General features: G+C 34.3%; 1 protein-coding gene across 1 annotated transcript in view; it reads left to right on the forward strand.

Moving 5' to 3' along the window:
• Positions 1-4320: 4320 nt before the first annotated feature.
• LOC112054138 (proton channel OtopLc) overlaps positions 4321-23286 on the forward strand; it is a 79129-nt gene continuing 60163 nt past the window's right edge. The window contains exon 1 of the mRNA XM_024093804.2: positions 4321-4599. The gene's annotated coding sequence lies outside the window, so the exon portion shown is untranslated. The remainder of the gene's footprint in view (positions 4600-23286) is intronic.

Here is a 23286-nt window from a genome sequence, read left to right on the forward strand (position 1 = left end):
GTTTGCTGATGAGATTTTTTTGGAAAGAAGAAAAATCCAATAACCTGGTAACTTTTCTGCCAGTGATATTAATGCTTTTTTTGATCCTCACTCATTGGCTAATTCGCTTTTCAGAACTAACTTGATTTATTGGTTGTATCGAACTGTTTTCTTATAACTAAGCCTTACTAATTACTTAAAAAAAAACGAAATTGAATTAATACTCACATACTTAATATTCCATGTGGACACTTAACAAGGATCTAATTTAGCTTATCAGCAATACCATTTTAAATTCAGTCCAATAGTAATGCTTGAACAGAGAGGCAAGCAGATCGACAAACATCAGAGGAATAAATAACAGGAAACGGCATGTAACGTGACGAATAGACAAGAGCAATACTTTCTAAGTAGGTACCTACCTGTACCTATTAGGAAAACTTGTTTCATTCACATCTCCAACCTCAAGTAATAAAACATGACCTGTCCTAAGAATACACGTCCAATATATCATGATCATTGATCATGTCCATGGCATTGCTATTGAATTTATTACAATCGACATAATAAGTCATTAAAAACAACTTCATCGTTCTAGTCTATAGGAATAGTGGCTATGGGTACCATTTAGGTTCACAGAGGCCTTATTAGCTTCAGTAGTGCTATACATTAACAATATTTTTTTAATTTGGCAGTGTGAGTTTCGCATTCGTCTCGTCTCGTCTCTTTATAACGATGCTATACATAGAGAGAGAGACAAATACGAAATTCACACTGTCGAGCTGTAAAATCATCCTAACAGTTATACAGCGATTAGTAATTTTGCGCCTGCATAGATGCGCCGCTATTGCAAATTTTCGCTTTCGATTGATGTAGGATTTTAATCACGCGTTTTAGGGATTGTTCCAATGCTGCATTAAAATGAAACCAAGCATTCATTTCTTTAGAAACACTTTTTAATAAAAGTCTGTTACCACTAAACCTAAAAATATAAATGTTACATTTTATAACTTACAGTTTTTCTGTTTGTTATTCTTACTTGTATATAGAAAGTACACTCAATCATACAACCATGTATTTATGTCATTAACGCGTTTGAGAAAGCCTAATCATAGTACAGTACATAAGCTATGAGTATTTTGAAATTGTAAATTGCCAATATTTTTTTTTATGATTGTAGTAAATTACTCCAGCAAGGCAACGATAAACCAACATTAATATGGTTTATTGCTGATGATCACAATTTTGGAGTAATTGTGGAGAGAAAATAAGTAGAATTCTCTGCAGTTCTATAAGAAGGGAAGTTTACACAGTCCATGGAAATCGGACTCATGTACTGTTCAAATTGTCCTTTTTTCCAATTCACCTTGTCTATTTTATGTAATGAATACAATAAATACTGACAATGAATATCTTGTGTATTTTTATGTAATGGATGCAATAAATACATTTCAATTTTCACTCGAACACGTCCTAGTCTTTGATTATATACCTATGTCTATACAATCAAATGTTTCAGTAATCGTTTCAAGTTATAAATAATTCTGCGTAAGGCGCAAGCAATCAATAGAAATAAAAAAAAAGAAGTTGTAATGGTAAGTAGTTTAGTGCCAAGGTCCTCATGTTCACCCTTCTATAAAAAGATCTCGGTCGCACGAGCTATAACGCAAGTAAAATAACCTACTGTTGGGTGTTAAATCAACTACGGTGTTTTTAATTTACCGTGTTGGCGAATATTGTTGGCTAAAAATAATTTTAAAGTAAGTTATAACAGAGCCAAATGTACATGGACAATAATGTACAACTTTAGTACGATGAATGTTCATCTTGTATCATCTATACTAATATTAAAAAGCTGAAGAGTTTGTTTGTTTGTTTGATTGAACGCGCTAATCTCAGGAACTACTGGTCCGATTTGAAAAATTCTTTCAATGTTAGATAGCGCATTTATCAAGGAATTTTATATTACCCGTATTCCTATGGGAACGGGAACCACGCGGAACTGCGCGGCGTCAGCTAGTACATTATAATTTTGACATTTTGAAACGATATCTCAATGCACCTCTGCCTCGTTGGTCCATTTTTTGGCCCATGTGACTTAGCATCACGAGGCCCTGAGTCCGTAAGTCTTAGATTGCTCTATGGAATGCACAACTTTAATGAATGTCTATATTGTATCATTCTATTACATTTTTAATATTCTGAAACGATATCTCACCTCACCTTTGCATCGTTGGTTCATTTGCTAACTCATGTGACTTAGTATCACGAGGTCCTGAGCCCTTTAGTCCTAAGATGGGCTATGAAATATTGAACCTTTTATTTCTTCTATGAAATTTCACTAAAAATTCTCATTAACATCATCATCATCTCGTAGTTATTGGCACTTCCATGCCTCGGATGGATCATTGCCAGGCCACAAAGCTGTTTTTAAACAGGGTGGCGGGTCTGAGCTCCATCTCCCCTTACCTACGAGTAGGATGCCAGGTTCGGTAGTGTCTCGTTCAATTAGTTTGATACTGATGAAGCTTTTATTATTCTCACTGCTTCAGACTTAACTATTTCTGCATTCTATTCACTGATATCACCGTACTAACGTTAATAATAGAGGCGCTACTTTCATTTTATCAAATCTGGGCCACACGACTAGCATTAATTATAAAGCTTTTTCAACACTTACCTACTAGTTTTTGTTTAATTATAACATCTGTCTCATCATCATTTCCAAAGGTTGTAATTCTGCTATTATACTCTTCGATGTAATTTCGTCAATAACAAATTTTAATAGAATTTGAACTTTATTTCTATGGGATGTCAGAAATGTCAATAATGTCAATAACAACGTAGTTGCCATAGTAATGAGCGATGTCACATCGCTGTAACTTTACAGAACGCTGGGGCTTGTTTTTTGTCTCACTAAACACTGTCGGCACAATATGCCATCCTTTTTCATTAATATATGTCATACGTCAACTCTTCACTAACTCCTTTTACATACATTCTTCTTTCATATTCTCCAATCATATCTTCTTTGACTTTCCTCTCCTTTGACTTTTGACGGAAAATTCATATCTCCTCTATAATTCCAACTTTTCGGTCAATGACGCGACTTTCAGACTTTCTCTTATTCTTCTCATTCCTCATTCATCCTGACCATATGACATAACAATTAGTGTGACAATTGTTTTGTATATTTTCCCTTAAGTTTTGAATTTCTTAAAATGCACGTAACTGAAAAGTTGGAGGTGCATGCCCCGGACCAGATTCAAACCTACGCCCCGCAAATAGAAGGCAGAGGTCATATCCACTGGGCTATAACAGCTGTTTTTTTCACAATTCACAGGAGAGATTACCAAAAAATGTATTTTTAACATGACCGTGGGGAGAGAGTAGATATTATTGAAATTGAGAGCACATGAAGATATAAGTTCTAAGTTTCAAGAGCACGATCTCATTCTGATAATGTATGTTTTAATCATAAGGCTATGAAAGTCTCTGGTGATGTTTATACTGGGAGAACGTTTTTAAGTGGTACGACAATTAACAAATAGAACGTCTACATTGTGCAGTTAATTAAAAATTCCTCCGCTATACGTACTTATCAATTACCTACTAGCCTAGCCCTTTCACTATAGGCAGTCGTTCATAACGGTACACCTGATATTAACAAGCAAACACAAGTTACAACCTAACATCATATTTCAATCCAGTTTTTAGTCGATAAATCCGCCTTATTACGTTAATGTAAAGTTTTAATATCTAATGGTAAATAAAGAATATCTCTTATTCATTTTGAAATAGGCTGGCTTATATCACGACCATTAAATGACGTATACGCGAGTTAAAAAAGAAATCATATAAGTAAATTATTGATTTACATTAATATGGAAAATAGCATTGATGTAGAATATTCTTGCGCTGTCGCTCTAAAATTTGACGTAAAATAGATAATTACTCTTATTACTTCACAGTAATTATATAATAGAAATTGATTTTAAATTATCAAGTATCATGATTCAAAATAAAAGTAATAATACAATTATATAATATTCGTAATAAAACATTTGTTTCATTATTTTAAGTAGAGAATGGTCAAATCTAACAAAGGTAAACTATTAATAATATATACGTATATCATAATAATAATTTATACGTCATAACACAACGGAGTATTACTCAACACGCGGAACTTGAATGGGCGAAAATCGATGGGAAATAGAGGGAAGCTATAGCTATACAGGAATTTTAGTTACGGGAGGAGGGTTCGCGTGTCTGGCTTCCACGGCACAAAGGACCCCATAGGCTTGTAGCTATAGATCCGTAGCAACAAACAACGAGAATCAACCGCGAGTTGGCTCCGAGCTTTGGTCTTGAACGCGCGTTTGCGCCACGAATTGGAGCGCGTATAAATAATACAGCGAATTTAAAAAATATAATTAAAAATAAACGTGGCCATTAGTGCCCGCCAGTCTATACTCTTTTGTTGAAAGTGTGTCAACCATCGACAAACGATTTCGAATTTGGAACGTTTTCGTGCATACAGTGAGATCGCGGCTTTACTACGTTGAATGGACAATGGGACTTTTCTATTAGTGAGTTTCGAGTCGGGAAAATGAAAACGTGAGCATTGTTTGTTTATTTTTACCTTTTTTCGTCCGTGTTTCCTGGACGTAATAACTATTCATCTCTTAATCAGGATATCTTCTTTTTAGTGATATAGAGCTGTGTTTTCTTTATACATATTTAATTTCTCTAGATTTTACTTCATTCCTTTTTATCGATATTTTTTCTTTTTTATACCTATTAGGCGCTTTAATTTCTTTTAAATTTAATATTTGGTATTAAAGATTAATCCTACTCAGTTAATTGTATGAAACTTTTACTGGGTTGTAAATTATTATCTTTAAAAATGTCTTATTAGCTAACCGACCAGTTGAATGCATTTAAAAGTGTAAGTACTCATCAAAAGCAATGTTTATCTGTTTGTTACGGTATCATCAAAACAATACCAACTAGAACTTTTGATAAGATTTTTTTCACCCTCTCGAGTTTGAATCTATCTACTATCTGAATCTATGGTACATTGAGTATTTACATTCATGTACTCAAGAAGTCCTTTTGAAAGAATTATATTACATCTATGACCACATCCGCATGAATAAGTTAACATATGTGCGTATAGTAAATATGTACAGTTTAGTTTTATTCCTGTACAAAGAATTTATCCATCTGGGGGTCACTGAAACCGCAGACCGATGATATAGCTATAGGTAGCTAACATACTTGTAATGATGCCTCACCGCAGGATATCGATTTGTGATTAAGACATCAAAGCGAACATTTATCATAATACGAGTACTTGTATAATAGAAAAACCTCCACATCATGTGTAACCATTATACATTATATTATCCACTAGCGAGTCTACATTTTTTGCAGATAACGACGATTCAATTGAATAAATTTCTCAAGGATTTTCAATCTTCTATTGATTAATGCGGTGCACCAGCCCATTCAGAATCTTGTTATAGTTAACAATCATTGTAATATTTAAAAAATACTTAAATAATTGTTTATCTAAGCTTTTCTCGTCATTCATCGTTGAAAGCTTTATGAAAATCCTATCTATAATTATTTAATTTATCCCGTTCCGATAGACAGACGCGGCGGGGTACCGGCTTTGTTTTTTTTAATCTATAGTGATCTGTCTATCCTGCAGGGTGACATCTCTTTGTGGTTCCGGCCCTCTTCCAGCTTTTTTCCAATCATTGACTTTCCTTTCAAGTTAGTGTTTTACGTTTTCTTTTATTAATTTTGCCTAAAGCTAATTGGACTTGCATTTTGATCTTTTGTAATTCGTCCATATCCACTTTTTTGCCATTACCATCGTTTTTCGGTCTCAAAATCTGCAATGTTCATTTACCTACAATATTTTTTCAAGAATATTTGCCATCTAGTCGGAAAAGGAGCTGAAGCTAGAAGTGGATATGATCTTTTCGGTAATCAGTCCATCCCCTTTATCGCTGAGCTTTTGAGGCAATGGTTTTATAGTATAATGTCGTTTTATAGAGGTTCATTTAAATTTTCAATTTTTATTCGTCAGCTTGTAATAATGTAATCTCAACTTGAACTAATTTGAACCCAAAAATTATTATCTGAGTTCAGATCAAAACTGTTTCGTTGAAAGTTCAAGAGATTGAACGTATGGAACGAGATAAAACGCGTTTTCTTTTATAGATTCATATCGAGGGGTGGCTTAAAAGTAATCCAATGTTCCCAAAAGAGAAGATTTTTAACCCCTAAAGATTCAAAAGAAAAACGTACCTTTCCTTCAATGCAAGGTAATCAGATATTAAAGCTGAAGTGTCTAGAGTATGAAATTGCAGATCTTGCAAGTGTAGATAGATTTCTTATATCGAATATCAAAAGAATAAAAATATACGAGTAAAATCTGCAACCTAAGAATCGGTAATACTTGTTTTGTTTTATCTTAAAAATGTATTGCAATTTTGCAAATTTTAACCTAGTCCACGTATAAGCAAACTCAATCTTAAAAAGAGCTTTATTTCATCGTCTATCCAATAAACGACTAGTTATTTATCTATCATTGCTGATCCGTAATTATTATCATTAGTTTTAAGCGCGGTGCCCTAGTAAGGGCTAGTATATACTGGAGAAAGGTAAAAATAGTCACCTCAGTTGATTTTGCACACAACACTAGTTAAAGTTAATAGAAAACCTCGTAGAAAGTCAGCGCTTTTTGTAATACGTCTCTGATGAAAGTACTGAGCGTCTAGCAATTCTACGCTTTAACACGCCAATTTGTGCAACACCGATATTTTTGACGCCCTAGTTTAGAATCACGACCGCAAAATAATCTCTTAAGAAAGCGTTGACAAGACATCGCGAGTCGACACTAAAGTCAATAAATTAAAAATCAAATACTCAAAGTCAGCAAAGCAGTGTGGGAACTAAAATAACTGTAAAAAATACCTGATATGTAACATAAAGTCGAAGAAGAAATGTTACGCAAAGTCAAACAAATCAAAACAAAATCACATGTAGCAAAGATCTTCCCAATCGATACGTCATATATGAGTTTTAATTGACTCTTGACCAAATTGCCACTTTGCATTTAAATTGCGTATTGTTGTCTTGTACTCAAGGCCTGTAGTGCAAGGCTGCCCCATCAGAGATTTCGCCTTTTTATTTTCCATCTATAATAATTATTATTATATACGGGTTTGTTTAACGAGATCATTGTTTTCTGATTTTATCTTTTCTCCTTTGCATAGTTTTGTTTTTACAATATTATTTGTGTTTACTTAAAGGTATCTTTTACTATGGCTTACAAGTCATGCATCGCATATAAATAGTGGTGTAAATTAAATAAAAACTAATCTTCTTTTTTATTATTCTCATCGTCATTTTGTTTGATAATTTGATATGGCAATTTTGCAACATCACTCTTTTCGAGTCATTCGCAATTCAAGGTCGCGATATAAGACTACTAACCTAACCAATTGCCCAAGAGGTTCCCATCATTTGTGTTTTTATTTTTTACACAATAAGACATGCATTCTATTGTTTTTTGTCGTAAGCGGTTTACTTCATACGTGACACGCTATGTTACGCTTGCATGTTCTTAACGATGCACGATTCGTCCTTAACTAGCATCGCATGGTATGGAATAGTGTTACTAGAATATTACGTTGTTTGAGGCACCTTTAACTGGAAATATCCAGATTGGAAACGCTGATTATACATAAAATAAAGAGGCTATGTAAAAATGTTTACAAAACCCATGAGAGCTGTGGAATCTTCCGGGGTAAAAAATATGTCCTTCACATTTCAGGATAGAATTATATCTTCATCTCTAATTTCAGCTAAATTGGTTAAAAGTTATTGTGCCGAGAAGGAGTACCTAACATATGTATATGTACTTACACACAGATACGTTGTTGGTACGTTGTATGTTTAGAAGTTTTAATTATTAAAACTTGTGTCTTATTTAACATGTCGTCTCATCATCGATGATGATAGAGACTTTATTTTTACAATAAACAGGCTATCTGGCTACAACTACACTAGCTAGTTTTTTATAAAAGATATTTTTACATTCATCCAAGACAAGAGGAAAAATCCAAGTTCCCGACTTTTTTCTCCATCTATTTATGTGTTTTTGTATACGTCTGACAAAAAGTAATGATAATCAGTTAATCAATCAAAAAGCGTGTCAAACAAACAAATTTTTCAAAATCAAAACAAACATTCATATTGAAATAGTAGTTATAGTAGTGATTTATATATTTGTATTATAGTATTTTATTGGAAGCTGAAACAATTAACTACTATAAATAACGCAGGTGCAGTAAGTTAATTACGTTATTAATCGATGTTAAGAACATCGTGTGTCGTAATAACAGGTATATTATGTTATTATTGTTATGCAGTGATAATTAATCTTTATTAACCTTCCGTCTTCCTCAAAATACAAAAAAAAAAATGTTTAAAAACACGCACTTTTCATCCATTTATTAACTTGATTTAAAGTGACAATAATTTTATTGAGAAAACTATTATTTATTATAAAATCGAGTTCAAGTTTATGCAGTCAACATGAAAATAATTGCGGATAAGATAGTAATACTACAACGAGAAACTTGTTAAACCAGTATGCAAGAATTTGTGAATCTATTGCTAAATTATAGCTTGTCTTGACTGGTATTGCAGCCAAGGCTACAGGTTCATGGTCTTCCTAATGACGTCTGTAAGTGACATAACAGTCACTTTATCTTATACACCATTAATGTCTAATACTTTATTTTATCTAAAAAAAGATTACTGTTATTATGTTGTGTTTTTGTCTATTAACTTGAGATGTTGGCTGTGTTTTGTGTGTGTGTGGAAGATAGCAGAATAGTTTTAAAAATCTTTGTTTTTTGTTTGTACGTCTGCTCAGAATTTCTTCGTATTAAATGACGTTACAAAATGGGCTTATTATACATTTAATGGGTATTTGTGGACTAATCTATTTATCGACATCATCAACATCATCATTGTCATCGTCTACTTTATTCTCCTTAGACTTCTCAATTAAATAATTAATACTACTTGTTTTCTTGAAGAAAATAACGAATTTAGATCCAACATGTTTCTCCAATGGAGGACATTTGTTCAAATTTTCATTTCATTACGTACGTGTTTCATGTACTTTGACATTATGAAAAATGTTTTACCATTTTTGACCATTATATTCATGACTCCTTTTTTTACAACTAAATAAAAAGTTCATGTCAGAAGTAGAAACTACAATATATCACTTCTGAGACTTTACTTCTGCATCGTCATGTGATCGAAGTTTTAACTTTAACGTTAATTTTAATTGTTATAGAGCAACGTTAAAGTGTAACATAGAACCGTTAAACTCATCAAACCCTGTGTTAAGCGGCGATAACCTTGAGATTAAGTCAATTTTTCATTTTGGTTCGCTTTTCTATAATACCTTATAGTTTCCGATTACTAGGCCATAACGGTGTTTCTCCGGTCCGTGGAATGCTGTTAATAATATATTAATTAAAGTATAGAAATCTGTAAAATGTTAATAAAACTCGTATAGCCTAGACTTTTAACAACTGACTTTGAAATTTGATTTTAAGCATTAAGTTTCGTATCTACTAACCTTGGTATCGCAATTTACATTTTAAGGCCAATATGTAGCCTTTCTCTCAAATGACAAATCTTTATTTAACTGTTAGTTAACCAGTACTTGTAAATTATAAATATCATGTTGTTGTCTACTATGTATTAAATTAGATTAGATATTTTAAGTTACACGATTTTAGTATTTAATTTCTTATATTTTCTTATTCTCAATTATTTATATTTCAAAATACAAAGAAACTAATTTTGATTTATTATCTACACACATTTTATACTATAGATATGTTACGTACCTACAAAATCACCGCAAAAATTGATCCGAATTCGACTTCACTGAGCGCATACATGCACAATTTTGTGTTTACTTACAATTATATATTTATGTACATAAAATTACTTGACATTGTAGACAATATTTAGGTATTATGAGTTTAAATAACTTGCTTAATAAGTGATTAAATAAAATCAAAACAGTTAAGCACATTTTTATACGCCTCAGTTTTGATGCGCTAGTGCCCTATTTCTAGTACAAAACATCGTTGTATGAATGTATCATTGTAAATGAATAAGAAACCTTTAAAAGCACAGTAAATGCAAATTGTATAGAATAAGTTTAACTTTTCATAACCTCATTAAGTTTCCTGCGAGGAATACAAATAAAGTCGCACAAAGAAACATTTTTGAATTTTTAAAAATATTTCTTGATTTTTTTTTAAGTAAATATGAACATTTGGTATGAATAAAACACACTCGTATTCATTACCACCACTGCCGGTAAAAACACTCCTTCAATGGATTCGGCAAATATAATTGCTCAGCCGGCTACTTGAAAAAATTCAATTTGTTATTCGAATATGAACCTTATTGTGTAAGTCTGAGCGGTTGTATTTCTGTGAGGGAATTGTGTTTAAATATTGTATATGATCAGCCCCTCGGAGAGCGAGGTTGGCGTCTCGCTGCGACTATCAGAGGCGTCTAATTAATCCGACTTGGAATCGTGGGGTGTTGCAGGGAGGGCTCTTTTCCCCACATCTACTGCTCTTGTTGATAAATTAGTAAGTAACACGTAGGGGCAGGTCGTTTAGAATTTTATGGTGGTACCTACACGTAGTTCAAGCGTTTCACTTACTTGGTGATGAAAGGGAAACATAAGAAATGTTTAAAAGACAATGAGATAACTATTATTTTTTCATAAAGAAATATTATGACAAACTTTCAGCCCATCTAGCTATCACAGGCTCTCAGTTCATTAAAGCTGTAACGTTACCTCTAAACAATAATATTTTGTAAAACCCGTATTATGGAGATATGATCGCAGTTAATAGCTAACTTGTGAAGGAATAAAAAAATACATATTAAGTAATTAACATGCACTTAGGCAAATTGAAAATGCACGATGTGCTCTCCGATGCAGCTGTAAAATGCAATCTCCATAAATAATCCATTTATTGTAATTTCTTAAACCATTTAAATCTTTAAGTTATTTACAAAATATTTTGTAAATCAGAAATATAGGTCAGTGGTAATATAAAAATTACATTAAATAATACCGTAAGCGATAAATCTAGAATGAATGTAAAGCTGTCATAAAAATTTCAACTTTTCTGTCGACGCGCAATAAAAGCTTTTTTAGGTCGTCTTATGGTACACAACTTTGAATCCTGTTGCGCTTTTGGTGCTTCCAAAGTTTAAAGTTTCCTTGTCTGAGACTTTTAAAGTTCTTTTTTTAGTTTTGTCATAAGCCCAACATTTTTGTGTGATTCAATCTTGGTTAAAAACAAAACATACTGGCACTTTATCAGTTATACCGGAAAGACGTAATATAGGTAGTCACTCAGTATGCAGATGATTTTTAAATAATCTGAGGGTAGGTAGTTAAATTTCACAGTCACATATCGGTTCATAGCTATAATAATTTTGATTAGGCCAATCTTTGTTGCTAACAAATTACTAACAAGATTTGAAATTATTATTTAATATTATTTAAACATTTCATGTATGCAAATAATTTAGAAACATAGAATAGAAATGGCATGAAATAAATAAACCAAGAAATTTTGTGATGCGATAAACTTGCAAAGTATAATAGTATAAACTTGCATATATTTAACCTAACAGATTAAAATAAATTCTTAATTTTGTATTTTAATATAGCTTTAGATATAAATATTCAGTAAGTCAAACGCATAAGAGTCATTCAATTAACATACCCACCTACGAACAATAAAATATTATGTACTAACACAATGCCTAAGCTACCTAGGTATATTTCAAGGTTAGTCAGTCAATGAAAGAATCCGCTTACAAATAACAAGTGGGTATTGACAAAAACGCGTAGGGTGCTCTGACAAGGGTCGAAACAAAAGGCGCTCAGCGCTTTTAGAATGAAAAGGTTTAAAAATATTAAGATCAAATACCATCCTTCGCCCTCTTTTATCTGAAGTACAGTGAGATATAATAATTGACACAAGCGGTAGCGGAGATTTGTAAGTCTTAGTCGGGCTACAGACCTTTAGTTGTAACTGCGCAATTTTAACTGTACAGTTCGATCTAATCGAAAATCAACTTAATTAGAAAAAAGTGTACAGTTAAAACTGACGGATGGACATACGTACGATTTATGATAAACAGTTCGACTACTCAGTTAAAACTGAACGTCTGTAGTATGGGTTAGAAACAGATTACAGAATATATGTATTTGCATAAAAAACATAATTAATATATCAACTTATTAAAGGAAAAAATAAATGCTAATTAATCTGAATAAATCTAATAGTAGGTAGTATTATTAATAGTTCTGGCATATTACGAGTATATTTACTTCATAGGTATTCTGTGATTTTGGTGATAAGGGTATAAAGACACGAGCATCTATAAAGTAGAATTTAGAAATTACCATCTGTATCTGTAGGTCGGTAAGCAACGGTTTTTTGGTAGGCAATTATGTCGAATTTCTATGCGACACTCCTCCCAAATAATATAAAAAATAAACTATAAATAATTTAACAATTAGTTTCTGCTGTATACTACTGATTACTCCTGCAGTTGTACTCTCGTAAGTTAACCCTAATGTTTGTCACCCGCAGTGTTTTGGTATGAAGAGCAGAGACGGTGAATTGAGTATGTACCTTGCCAGTTGCTAGGTAATCTGTTATGTAGTTATGCCACTTTATATAAGAGGTATCTGTACGTACTGTACTGTACGTTAATTTTTGGTGCAAATCAAAAAAATCAAAAATTGTTTGAATGCATAAGTCACCCATACATTCAAAATTCGCTGATAGGCATCCCTCAAAGGCTACTATAGTAGAATGAACAGAAAGAACACAGTGAAGGTAGTATCTTAAAGAAACTCGCAAAATACAAAATCGAGAGATAAGTTTTGGAAACTGCTTGAAGTTTTTCTCTCTGTCACACAATGGACCTGACGCTCGCACGGTGAATCTATGAAATGGAATACTAAGTCAATCGTCTCTTTGAAGGAAAATGCCATTTCAATAGTGTATGATATAAGTGTGGAAAAGTAGGTAATACCCTACCTAGTTACTCGTAGAAGATAATAGTCATCGATCGCTTTAAATCCCAACATCAAAAGGCCGTATCGTCTACAGGTGGCGGCTTTGTTTTTGTTCGGTCGTTGACCTCGAGGCGGTTTGCACCCTTGCACTTGCCACTAGCCGAGGGTGTGTTTTGGACAGAATTTGATTATGGGGTGCTCGTGTTTTGGTATAGGCTAGGTAGCTATTTACGCGTAGGCATGTAATAAATATTGATTGAGGTTATATAGAGAAAGTATGAATGTACCTACGCGGGCAGTTACTGAGTGACTATTTTTAATAACTTAATACATGTATGTTTAACAGATTGCATAATATTATCATACCTATCAGTGGCGAATGATAGAATTTAGATGAAGGTAAGCCGTCCCAAGAAAAGCGTGATTTCGCCAATTTTTTGTCAACGGCGAAGGGTGCGCAGAAAAACTTTAACAAGTTTATGTCTGCACCTTTTAATGTTTATCATTGTAATTATTATATAAAGTTAAATAAATAAATACAACGGTTTCTCTTATATCTAGATACAGTACAATAATGAGTATACATGGATTTTTAAAGGAACACGGCGGAAATCGGCTTACATGAACTCTTCGCCACTGAATACCTACTTTTCTTTTTCGGCTCCAGCATTCGTCATCGGGATCATCAGGAAGACCGAAGAAGAAGTTGGACCAATCGCTCTGGTCCCATAAGTTTTTCGTTGAGTTCCAATTTTTTGTTCGTTATTTGTTTTACTTTGAGACCTGGCCTAGATTGCGTCGATACAGGACTTTACAGGATTACTAGGTAATAATAGTCAACGTACCTAGAATGCAAATAATGAAGTTTAAAAATGACTGTTTTTGTTTTAAACGAACTTACTTGAATATAAACAGTTTCATCACAGTTTAGGTTGTCGGAATCAAAACTTTGTAAATTGATATTCCTTCACAAGAAATGACCGCACACATCCATCTTCCACCGAATAACATTGTATGTCCATACCAATAACCACTACTCAGCTGTAATTTAAGATGAGAACATAATGTATCGTTGAAACTTGCGCAATGCACTTCTTTTTTAACCGACTTCCAAAAAGGAGGAGGTTCTACGTTCGGCTGTATGTATGTTTTTTTTTTTTTTTTTTTTTTTTATGTATGTCCAGCGATAATTCCGTCAATTATGGACCGATTTTGAAAATTCTTTTTTTGTTTTGTAGGGTTTACTTCCAGGGTGGTCCCATTTTTTTCAGGTCAGGATCTGATGTTGGCATCCTGGAGAAATTGAGGGGAACTTTCGAAAGTTGTAGAGACGGCTAGTACGTTTGTTAGTGTTTCCATAAGGTATTTTAAACCACTACAACTTTATGAAGGTTTGGAGTTGGTCTGATGATGGAGCCGAAACACAGACGATGGAACTCGTCAAGAATTTACAGCAGTCACCTTTTGTTTGGGCTTGATTAATTTGTATTGATGAGTACTTTCCACCTATATGGGTTGTGACTGTATTAAGGGTCTGGTGATGAAGACGAGGGACAGTGAAGAGAACTCCTCGACGGTTCACAGTAGCTAGCTTGTGTTTGGACTTGATAAATTTGTATTGATGAGAACTTACCACCTAGATGGATTGTGACTGTATTAAGGGTCTGATGATGAAGACGAGGAACAGTGAAGAGAACTCCTCGACGGTTCACAGTAGCTACCTTGTGTTTGGACTTGATAAATTTGTATTGATGAGAACTTTCCACCTAGAAGGATTGTGACTGTATTAAGGGTCTGGTGATGAAGACGAGGGATAGTGAAGAGAACTCCTCGACGGTTCACAGTAGCTACCTTGTTGGACTTGATAAATTTGTATCGATGAGAACTTTCCACCTAGATGGATTGTGACTATATTAAGGGTCTGATGATGAAGACGAGGCGAAGTGAAGGGAACTCCTCGACGGTTCACAGTAGCTACCTTGTGTTTGGACTTGATAAATTTGTATTGATGAGAATTTTCCACCTAGATGGATTGTGACTGTATTAAGGGTCTGGTGATGAAGACGAAGCACAGTGAAGAGAACTCCTCGACGGCTCACAGTAGCTACCTTGTGTTTGGACTTGATAATTTTGTATTGATAAGAACTTTCCACTTAGATAGGTTGTGACTGTACACACGCAGTGGGTATGCTAACACTAAAAATAAAAAAATAAAAATTTTAATAAAAAAAATTCAACCGACTTCCAACTCAAAAAATAATTTTAACTAAAAAGCAAAAAATAACATCCAACCTATGTGCTACCTTCTGATCAGTTTGAAGGCGGTGCCAAGCCAGTGTCGTGTTTTAATTAAAGCTGTTTCTGGAATAACCACAGAAATTTTGTAGTTTAAACGTATTTAATTAAAACATCACTGGCTTGGCACCGCCTTCAAACTGATCAGAAGGTAGCACATAGGTAGGATGTTATTTTTTGCTTTTTAGTTAAAGTTATTTTTTGACTTGGAAGTCGGTTGAATTTTTTTATTAAAATTTTTATTTTTTTATTTTTAGTGTCAGCATACCTACTGCGTGTGTACAGTCACAACCTATCTAAGTGGAAAGTTCTTATCAATACAAACTTATCAAGTCCAAACACAAGGTAGCTACTGTGAGCCGTCGAGGAGTTCTCTTCACTGTGCTTCGTCTTCATCACCAGACCCTTAATACAGTCATAATCCATCGAGGTGGAAAGTTCTCATCAACACAAATTTATCAAGTCCAAACACAAGGTAGCTACTGTGAACCGTCGAGGAGTTCTCTTCACTGTCCCTCGTCTTCATCACCAGACCCTTAATACAGTCACAATCCATCTAGGTGGAAAGTTCTCATCAGTACAAATTTATCAAGTCCAAACACTAGGTAGCTACTGTGAACCGTCGAGGAGTTCTCTTCACTGTCCCTCGTCTTCATCACCAGACCCTTAATACAGTCACAACCCATATAGGTGGAAAGTACTCATCAATACAAATTAATCAAGCCCAAACAAAAGGTGACTGCTGGAAATCGTTGACGAGTTCCATCGTCTGTGTTTCGGCTCCATCATCAGACCAACTCCAAACCTTCATAAAGTTGTAGTGGTTTAAAATACCTTATGGAAACACTAACAAACGCGCTAGCCGTCTCTACAACTTTCGAAAGTTCCCCTCAATTTCTCCAGGATGCCATCATCAGATCCTGACATGAAAAATAAGGGACCACCCTGGAAGTAAACCCTTCAAAACAAAAAAAGAATTTTCAAAATCGGTCCATAATTGACGGAATTATCGCTGGACATACATAAAAAAAAAAAAAAAAAAAAAAAAAAAAAACATACATACAGCCGAACGTAGAACCTCCTCCTTTTTGGAAGTCGGTTAAATAACTTAATACATGTATGTTTAACAGATTGCATAATATTATCATACCTATCAGTGGCGAATGATAGAATTTAGATGAAGGTAAGCCGTCCCAAGAAAAGCGTGATTTCGCCAATTTTTTGTCAACGGCGAAGGGTGCGCAGAAAAACTTTAACAAGTTTATGTCTGCACCTTTTAATGTTTATCATTGTAATTATTATATAAAGTTAAATAAATAAATACAACGGTTTCTCTTATATCTAGATACAGTACAATAATGAGTATACATGGATTTTTAAAGGAACACGGCGGAAATCGGCTTACATGAACTCTTCGCCACTGAATACCTACTTTTCTTTTTCGGCTCCAGCATTCGTCATCGGGATCATCAGGAAGACCGAAGAAGAAGTTGGACCAATCGCTCTGGTCCCATAAGTTTTTCGTTGAGTTCCAATTTTTTGTTCGTTATTTGTTTTACTTTGAGACCTGGCCTAGATTGCGTCGATACAGGACTTTACAGGATTACTAGGTAATAATAGTCAACGTACCTAGAATGCAAATAATGAAGTTTAAAAATGACTGTTTTTGTTTTAAACGAACTTACTTGAATATAAACAGTTTCATCACAGTTTAGGTTGTCGGAATCAAAACTTTGTAAATTGATATTCCTTCACAAGAAATGACCGCACACATCCATCTTCCACCGAATAACATTGTATGTCCATACCAATAACCACTACTCAGCTGTAATTTAAGATGAGAACATAATGTATCGTTGAAACTTGCGCAATGCACTTCTTTTTTAACCGACTTCCAAAAAGGAGGAGGTTCTACGTTCGGCTGTATGTATGTTTTTTTTTTTTTTTTTTTTTTTTTATGTATGTCCAGCGATAATTCCGTCAATTATGGACCGATTTTGAAAATTCTTTTTTTGTTTTGTAGGGTTTACTTCCAGGGTGGTCCCATTTTTTTCAGGTCAGGATCTGATGTTGGCATCCTGGAGAAATTGAGGGGAACTTTCGAAAGTTGTAGAGACGGCTAGTACGTTTGTTAGTGTTTCCATAAGGTATTTTAAACCACTACAACTTTATGAAGGTTTGGAGTTGGTCTGATGATGGAGCCGAAACACAGACGATGGAACTCGTCAAGAATTTACAGCAGTCACCTTTTGTTTGGGCTTGATTAATTTGTATTGATGAGTACTTTCCACCTATATGGGTTGTGACTGTATTAAGGGTCTGGTGATGAAGACGAGGGACAGTGAAGAGAACTCCTCGACGGTTCACAGTAGCTAGCTTGTGTTTGGACTTGATAAATTTGTATTGATGAGAACTTACCACCTAGATGGATTGTGACTGTATTAAGGGTCTGATGATGAAGACGAGGAACAGTGAAGAGAACTCCTCGACGGTTCACAGTAGCTACCTTGTGTTTGGACTTGATAAATTTGTATTGATGAGAACTTTCCACCTAGAAGGATTGTGACTGTATTAAGGGTCTGGTGATGAAGACGAGGGATAGTGAAGAGAACTCCTCGACGGTTCACAGTAGCTACCTTGTTGGACTTGATAAATTTGTATCGATGAGAACTTTCCACCTAGATGGATTGTGACTATATTAAGGGTCTGATGATGAAGACGAGGCGAAGTGAAGGGAACTCCTCGACGGTTCACAGTAGCTACCTTGTGTTTGGACTTGATAAATTTGTATTGATGAGAATTTTCCACCTAGATGGATTGTGACTGTATTAAGGGTCTGGTGATGAAGACGAAGCACAGTGAAGAGAACTCCTCGACGGCTCACAGTAGCTACCTTGTGTTTGGACTTGATAATTTTGTATTGATAAGAACTTTCCACTTAGATAGGTTGTGACTGTACACACGCAGTGGGTATGCTAACACTAAAAATAAAAAAATAAAAATTTTAATAAAAAAAATTCAACCGACTTCCAACTCAAAAAATAATTTTAACTAAAAAGCAAAAAATAACATCCAACCTATGTGCTACCTTCTGATCAGTTTGAAGGCGGTGCCAAGCCAGTGTCGTGTTTTAATTAAAGCTGTTTCTGGAATAACCACAGAAATTTTGTAGTTTAAACGTATTTAATTAAAACATCACTGGCTTGGCACCGCCTTCAAACTGATCAGAAGGTAGCACATAGGTTGGATGTTATTTTTTGCTTTTTAGTTAAAATTATTTTTTGAGTTGGAAGTCGGTTGAATTTTTTTTATTAAAATTTTTATATATTGATGTTATGCATTTTTAATATTTAAACTGTAATTAGTCACTTAAATATAAAACAAAACTCTTTTAAAATTTTGAACAGGAAGGCTATTCTGTAACGATTTTTTTAACACTTCGACAGAGCTCTATACCTTAGTCTATAGTATCATGTTAGACAGAGAGATACAGAGGTGAATTCGAAACTCGCACTTGCGAGTTATACAAAACATCATTAAAGAATAGGCCTCCTGACCTTACATATGACATATGACAAGATGGCTAGTAGGTATACAGATATAGACTTACTAAAAAGCATACAAATGTCCTTCCTAATGAATACAAATGTCCTTCATCGGTTACTGTATAATGGTCAATCAATTTTATGCCGTATAATTATATCCCTCGGGTACAGTCTTTATACTTTATGGATGAAAACTAGTCTGTGCCATTTTTTCACAAGCCCTGACACGTAAAATGTCGTTATAGTCGAACTGGTAGTTAAGGCGTGAACCAGTAGTAACAAACAAATAAAATCCCGATTACATTTTACAATAGGTACGAAATAGTTTATAGAAATTGAAATTCTGTATCTAGATGTTAGATACAACTGAGTAAAGTCTATAAACAATTTTTAGATCATAAAAAGCTGGTTAATGGTTGTCGTCCACTGAACCGCATCGTACGTGTCGGACGCTTCGCATCATACGGCCGTGGCTAGTAACCACCCTACCGACAAAGACGTACCGCCAAGCGAATAAACGTTCCGGTACGACATCGTGTACAAACCGAAAGAGGGTGGATTTCATCCTCCTCCTAACAAATTAGCCCGATTCCATCTTAGATTGCATCATCACATACCATCAGGTGATATTGTAGTCAAGGGCTAACTTGTAAAGAATATAAATAAAAAAATACAGATTTTTAATGTTACGGTAGACAAAATCCGGACAGATCGCCGTACGATGCGGATCAGTCGACGCACTTGTATGACTTTTTATATAAAGAATACTAAAATCCGTTTGATGCGATGCGTCCGTTGCGTCCGTACATAGGATCTGTGGACGCCTGCCGTTAAGGCTAGTTGTCAATGGAGCATCAATTATGCGACGCGTCGTCCACCACGCCTTGCCGGATATTGCCCCGCAAACCGTAACGTGTCCAGTCTACTTAACACCTGTATCTATACTTACTTGGTAATCATTTATTATGTTACTAGCGGACGCCCGCGACTTCGTCCGCGTGGACATCGATGTAAATTTTCAAACCCTATTTCACCACTTTTGAGTTTAAATTTTAGAAATTTTTAAATTCCATTATGTTTCGTATTTTTTTATGATTTATGAACAAATTTTTAAAACTGTAACTCTAAAAATGAAGGACTTTCCATACAAACTTTCAACCCCTATTTCACTCTCTTCTTAGTTTATTTTCGCAATAAAAAGTATCCTATAACCTTCTCCGTATTATTCAGTAGTTTCAGTGTGATGCCCGAATAACAAAAAAATACGGACAGACAGACAAAAAATCGAAAAAAAATATTTTTAGCTTCAGTATCGATTATATAATTCCCCCAACAAAAATTTTCAAAATATCTTCAATGTACAGAATGTACAAAATGTACAGAATTCGTATTATAAGTATAGATTCTAGATGGGGCTAGTAGTACGCTATGCTCTCACGGTAACGTTTGGTGTTACAAATGGTATAAATTGACACGTGATATATCCATATTTCTTAAAAAGCAAATAACATTATCTCATGAAGAGAAATAGACTTTCAACGAATGGCAGTGTAACCGGAAAACCCGCTATCTCTTGCATTGCGTTTGTATAAAAGAGGGGCTGGGTCATCTCCGACGCCATTACATGACATTTGGTCGCATGTTAGCACTGTTAGGCTGTTAATATTTCAGTTTTCATAAAATGAGGTGCTTCTAAAATTTAATAATACCGCACTTGGTCATAGAATTATGCCGCGTCGGGCGAAAATGATAAAGCCGCTTTCAGTAGTACATAATTAAATGTGCATTCACCTTTTTGTCTAAACGACACGCCAGCGCGCTTAATAGTTGAGGGCGTTCAAGAACTTCGTTAGGCTAACGTGTGTAATCATTTAGCATTTACATAATTTGCATATCATGTCGACACAGTGATGTATAGTTTTAATTATTTTTATAACTCCTTAATCGGGCCCTGTCGCAAAATCCGTTCTTAGTGGATATAAACTACCTTCCTCAAAATTTCATCTTTCAAGCGGATCTCCAGATTTTGTGACCTTTCGCTTTTATATATTTAGATAAAAGTTGAAGGTTTATTTTTTTTATTTACATTATTATACAAATACACCGACACTGACTAACTTAGAGTAGGTGTCAAAACATCGCTCAGTTCTAATACACACTTAAGTTTAATTTAACGTAATAATTCTGTAACTTTTAATTAAACCAAAAATAATAATAATAATAATAATAATAATCGTTTATTCTCTATAAAACCGTAACATAATAGGTAAAAATAGCTTAACACTATAATTAATGGATGAGTAACAGGTATCTAAACTAAGAAAGAACTTGTATTATAGATACCTGTGCTCTTCCCTGCTTAGATGTAACAATTTTATGTCACGTACAAAACATAGCAGCGTGTGTATGCGTGTGTGTGTGTGTGTGTGTGTGTGTGTGTGTGTGTGTGTGTGGGTGTGTGTGGGTGGGTGTGTGTGTGTGTGTGGGTGTGTGTGTGTGCGTGTGTCTGCTTGTATGCTATAAATAAGAAGAAATAAATATGTATATATATATAAATATGTTAGATAATGAAAAATAAGTATTATTTCAGAATTGACAGCAGATTTTCAGTAGTAACATAGTCTAATTGTTGGAGCCAGTCATGTACTCTTCTTTTACACTGAAAAGAAGATAGCGAGTGAATTGAAAGAACTGCGTCAGCCTTATTATATATAAAACTTCCAAGAAAAGGGAAAAAATTATGGGAAAAAGATGTGTAGAATCTAGACGATTTGCAAATTCTGTTTTTGTTGCGTTTATTCTTTAATTTATTTATCAGAGCTTGGTCTACTGACTTATGCTGTTTCAAAATTATTTTGAGAACAAAAAGCTGTCGTACTGTGAGTACTCCACATTCTTTATACAGTGAGGTTGTTGGGTATCTGTAAGGAAGAAAATTACTAACTTTAAGAACAGCTCTCTGAGCACGCTCTAAGTTAAGAAGACGTGTCTTATTTACACCTCCCCATGAATCAATGCAATAAGTTAAAAGGGGTTCGCATAAAGTGAAGTACAACATTTTTAAAATCTTTTTGTCAGCTATGTGTCGTATATTTTTGAAGATGGCGATGAGCTTGCGGATTCTGCTTGTTAGATTGGATATATGAATATTAAAGGAAAGTTGGTTGTCAATGACTATTCCTAAGTATTTGATATGGTCTGATCTTTCCAAGAAGGAACATTTACACGTACTATTATTAATTGAATTAAGACATAGATTATTGTGGGCACGTATATTGAATTTTACCATCGGTGGTTGTGAGGAATGTAGTAAGGTAAAAGAAAGATATTTTGTTTTCTCGGCATTACAACTTAAAAGATTAGTTCTTAACCAGGAAAGTACCAAGTTAAAGCCTTGCTGCGCATTATAGAAAACACTTTCCCAGCTTTGTCCCCAGAAAATAAGAGTAGTGTCATCAGCGAAAGTAATAATTCTACCATTTATTAAATTAAGGTTGCAAAGTTGATTTATATAGATAAGGAATAATGTTGGGCCAAGAATGCTTCCCTGTGGGACCCCATGAACTACTGGTAGTGATGTACTGATTTGATCTCCAATTCTAACGCACTGTGTTCTATTACTTAGGTAATCCTGAAACAGACGGAGTTGTAAACCACGAATCCCTATTTGTTCCATTTTATTCAAAAGTAGAGAAGTAGACACTGTATCAAAAGCCTTTTCGAGGTCCAAGAATATAGCAATACACTTCATTCCATGGTCTAGTTTACTGGCTATACAATTGGTAAGATCAGATACAGCATCTGAGGTGGACTTTGCTTTACGAAAGCCATATTGATTAGGCGACAGTAAATTATTTAATTCCAAATAGTTTATCAATCTATCGTTGATTAGTCGCTCAAGAATTTTAGAGAATGCTGGTAAGATAGATATTGGCCTATAATTACTAATTACTTTTCTGTCACCCTTTTTATAGACTGGGGTTACAACAGATTTTTTAAAGGAAAGTGGGAATTGGCCATGCAAAAAAGCCAAGTTACAAATATGGCACAGTAAAGCAGAAAACAGTTCTTTGTTCTGTTTTAGTAAAATAGTCGATATGTTATCTAAGCCCGCGGAACTAGAATTTTTAAGGGAATTTATAACTTTTATAATTTCACTAATATCTGTTTCGAGTAACACAAATGAAGTTAAGGGCGAAACTGTACACAATTTAGTAGGACTTCCGTAAGGGGATTGGATTTTTTCTACAATATTTTTACCCATGTTAATGAAGAACTCATTGATTT

Source organism: Bicyclus anynana, chromosome 6, assembly GCF_947172395.1.
Source record: "Bicyclus anynana chromosome 6, ilBicAnyn1.1, whole genome shotgun sequence".
Taxonomy (NCBI): domain Eukaryota; kingdom Metazoa; phylum Arthropoda; class Insecta; order Lepidoptera; family Nymphalidae; genus Bicyclus; species Bicyclus anynana.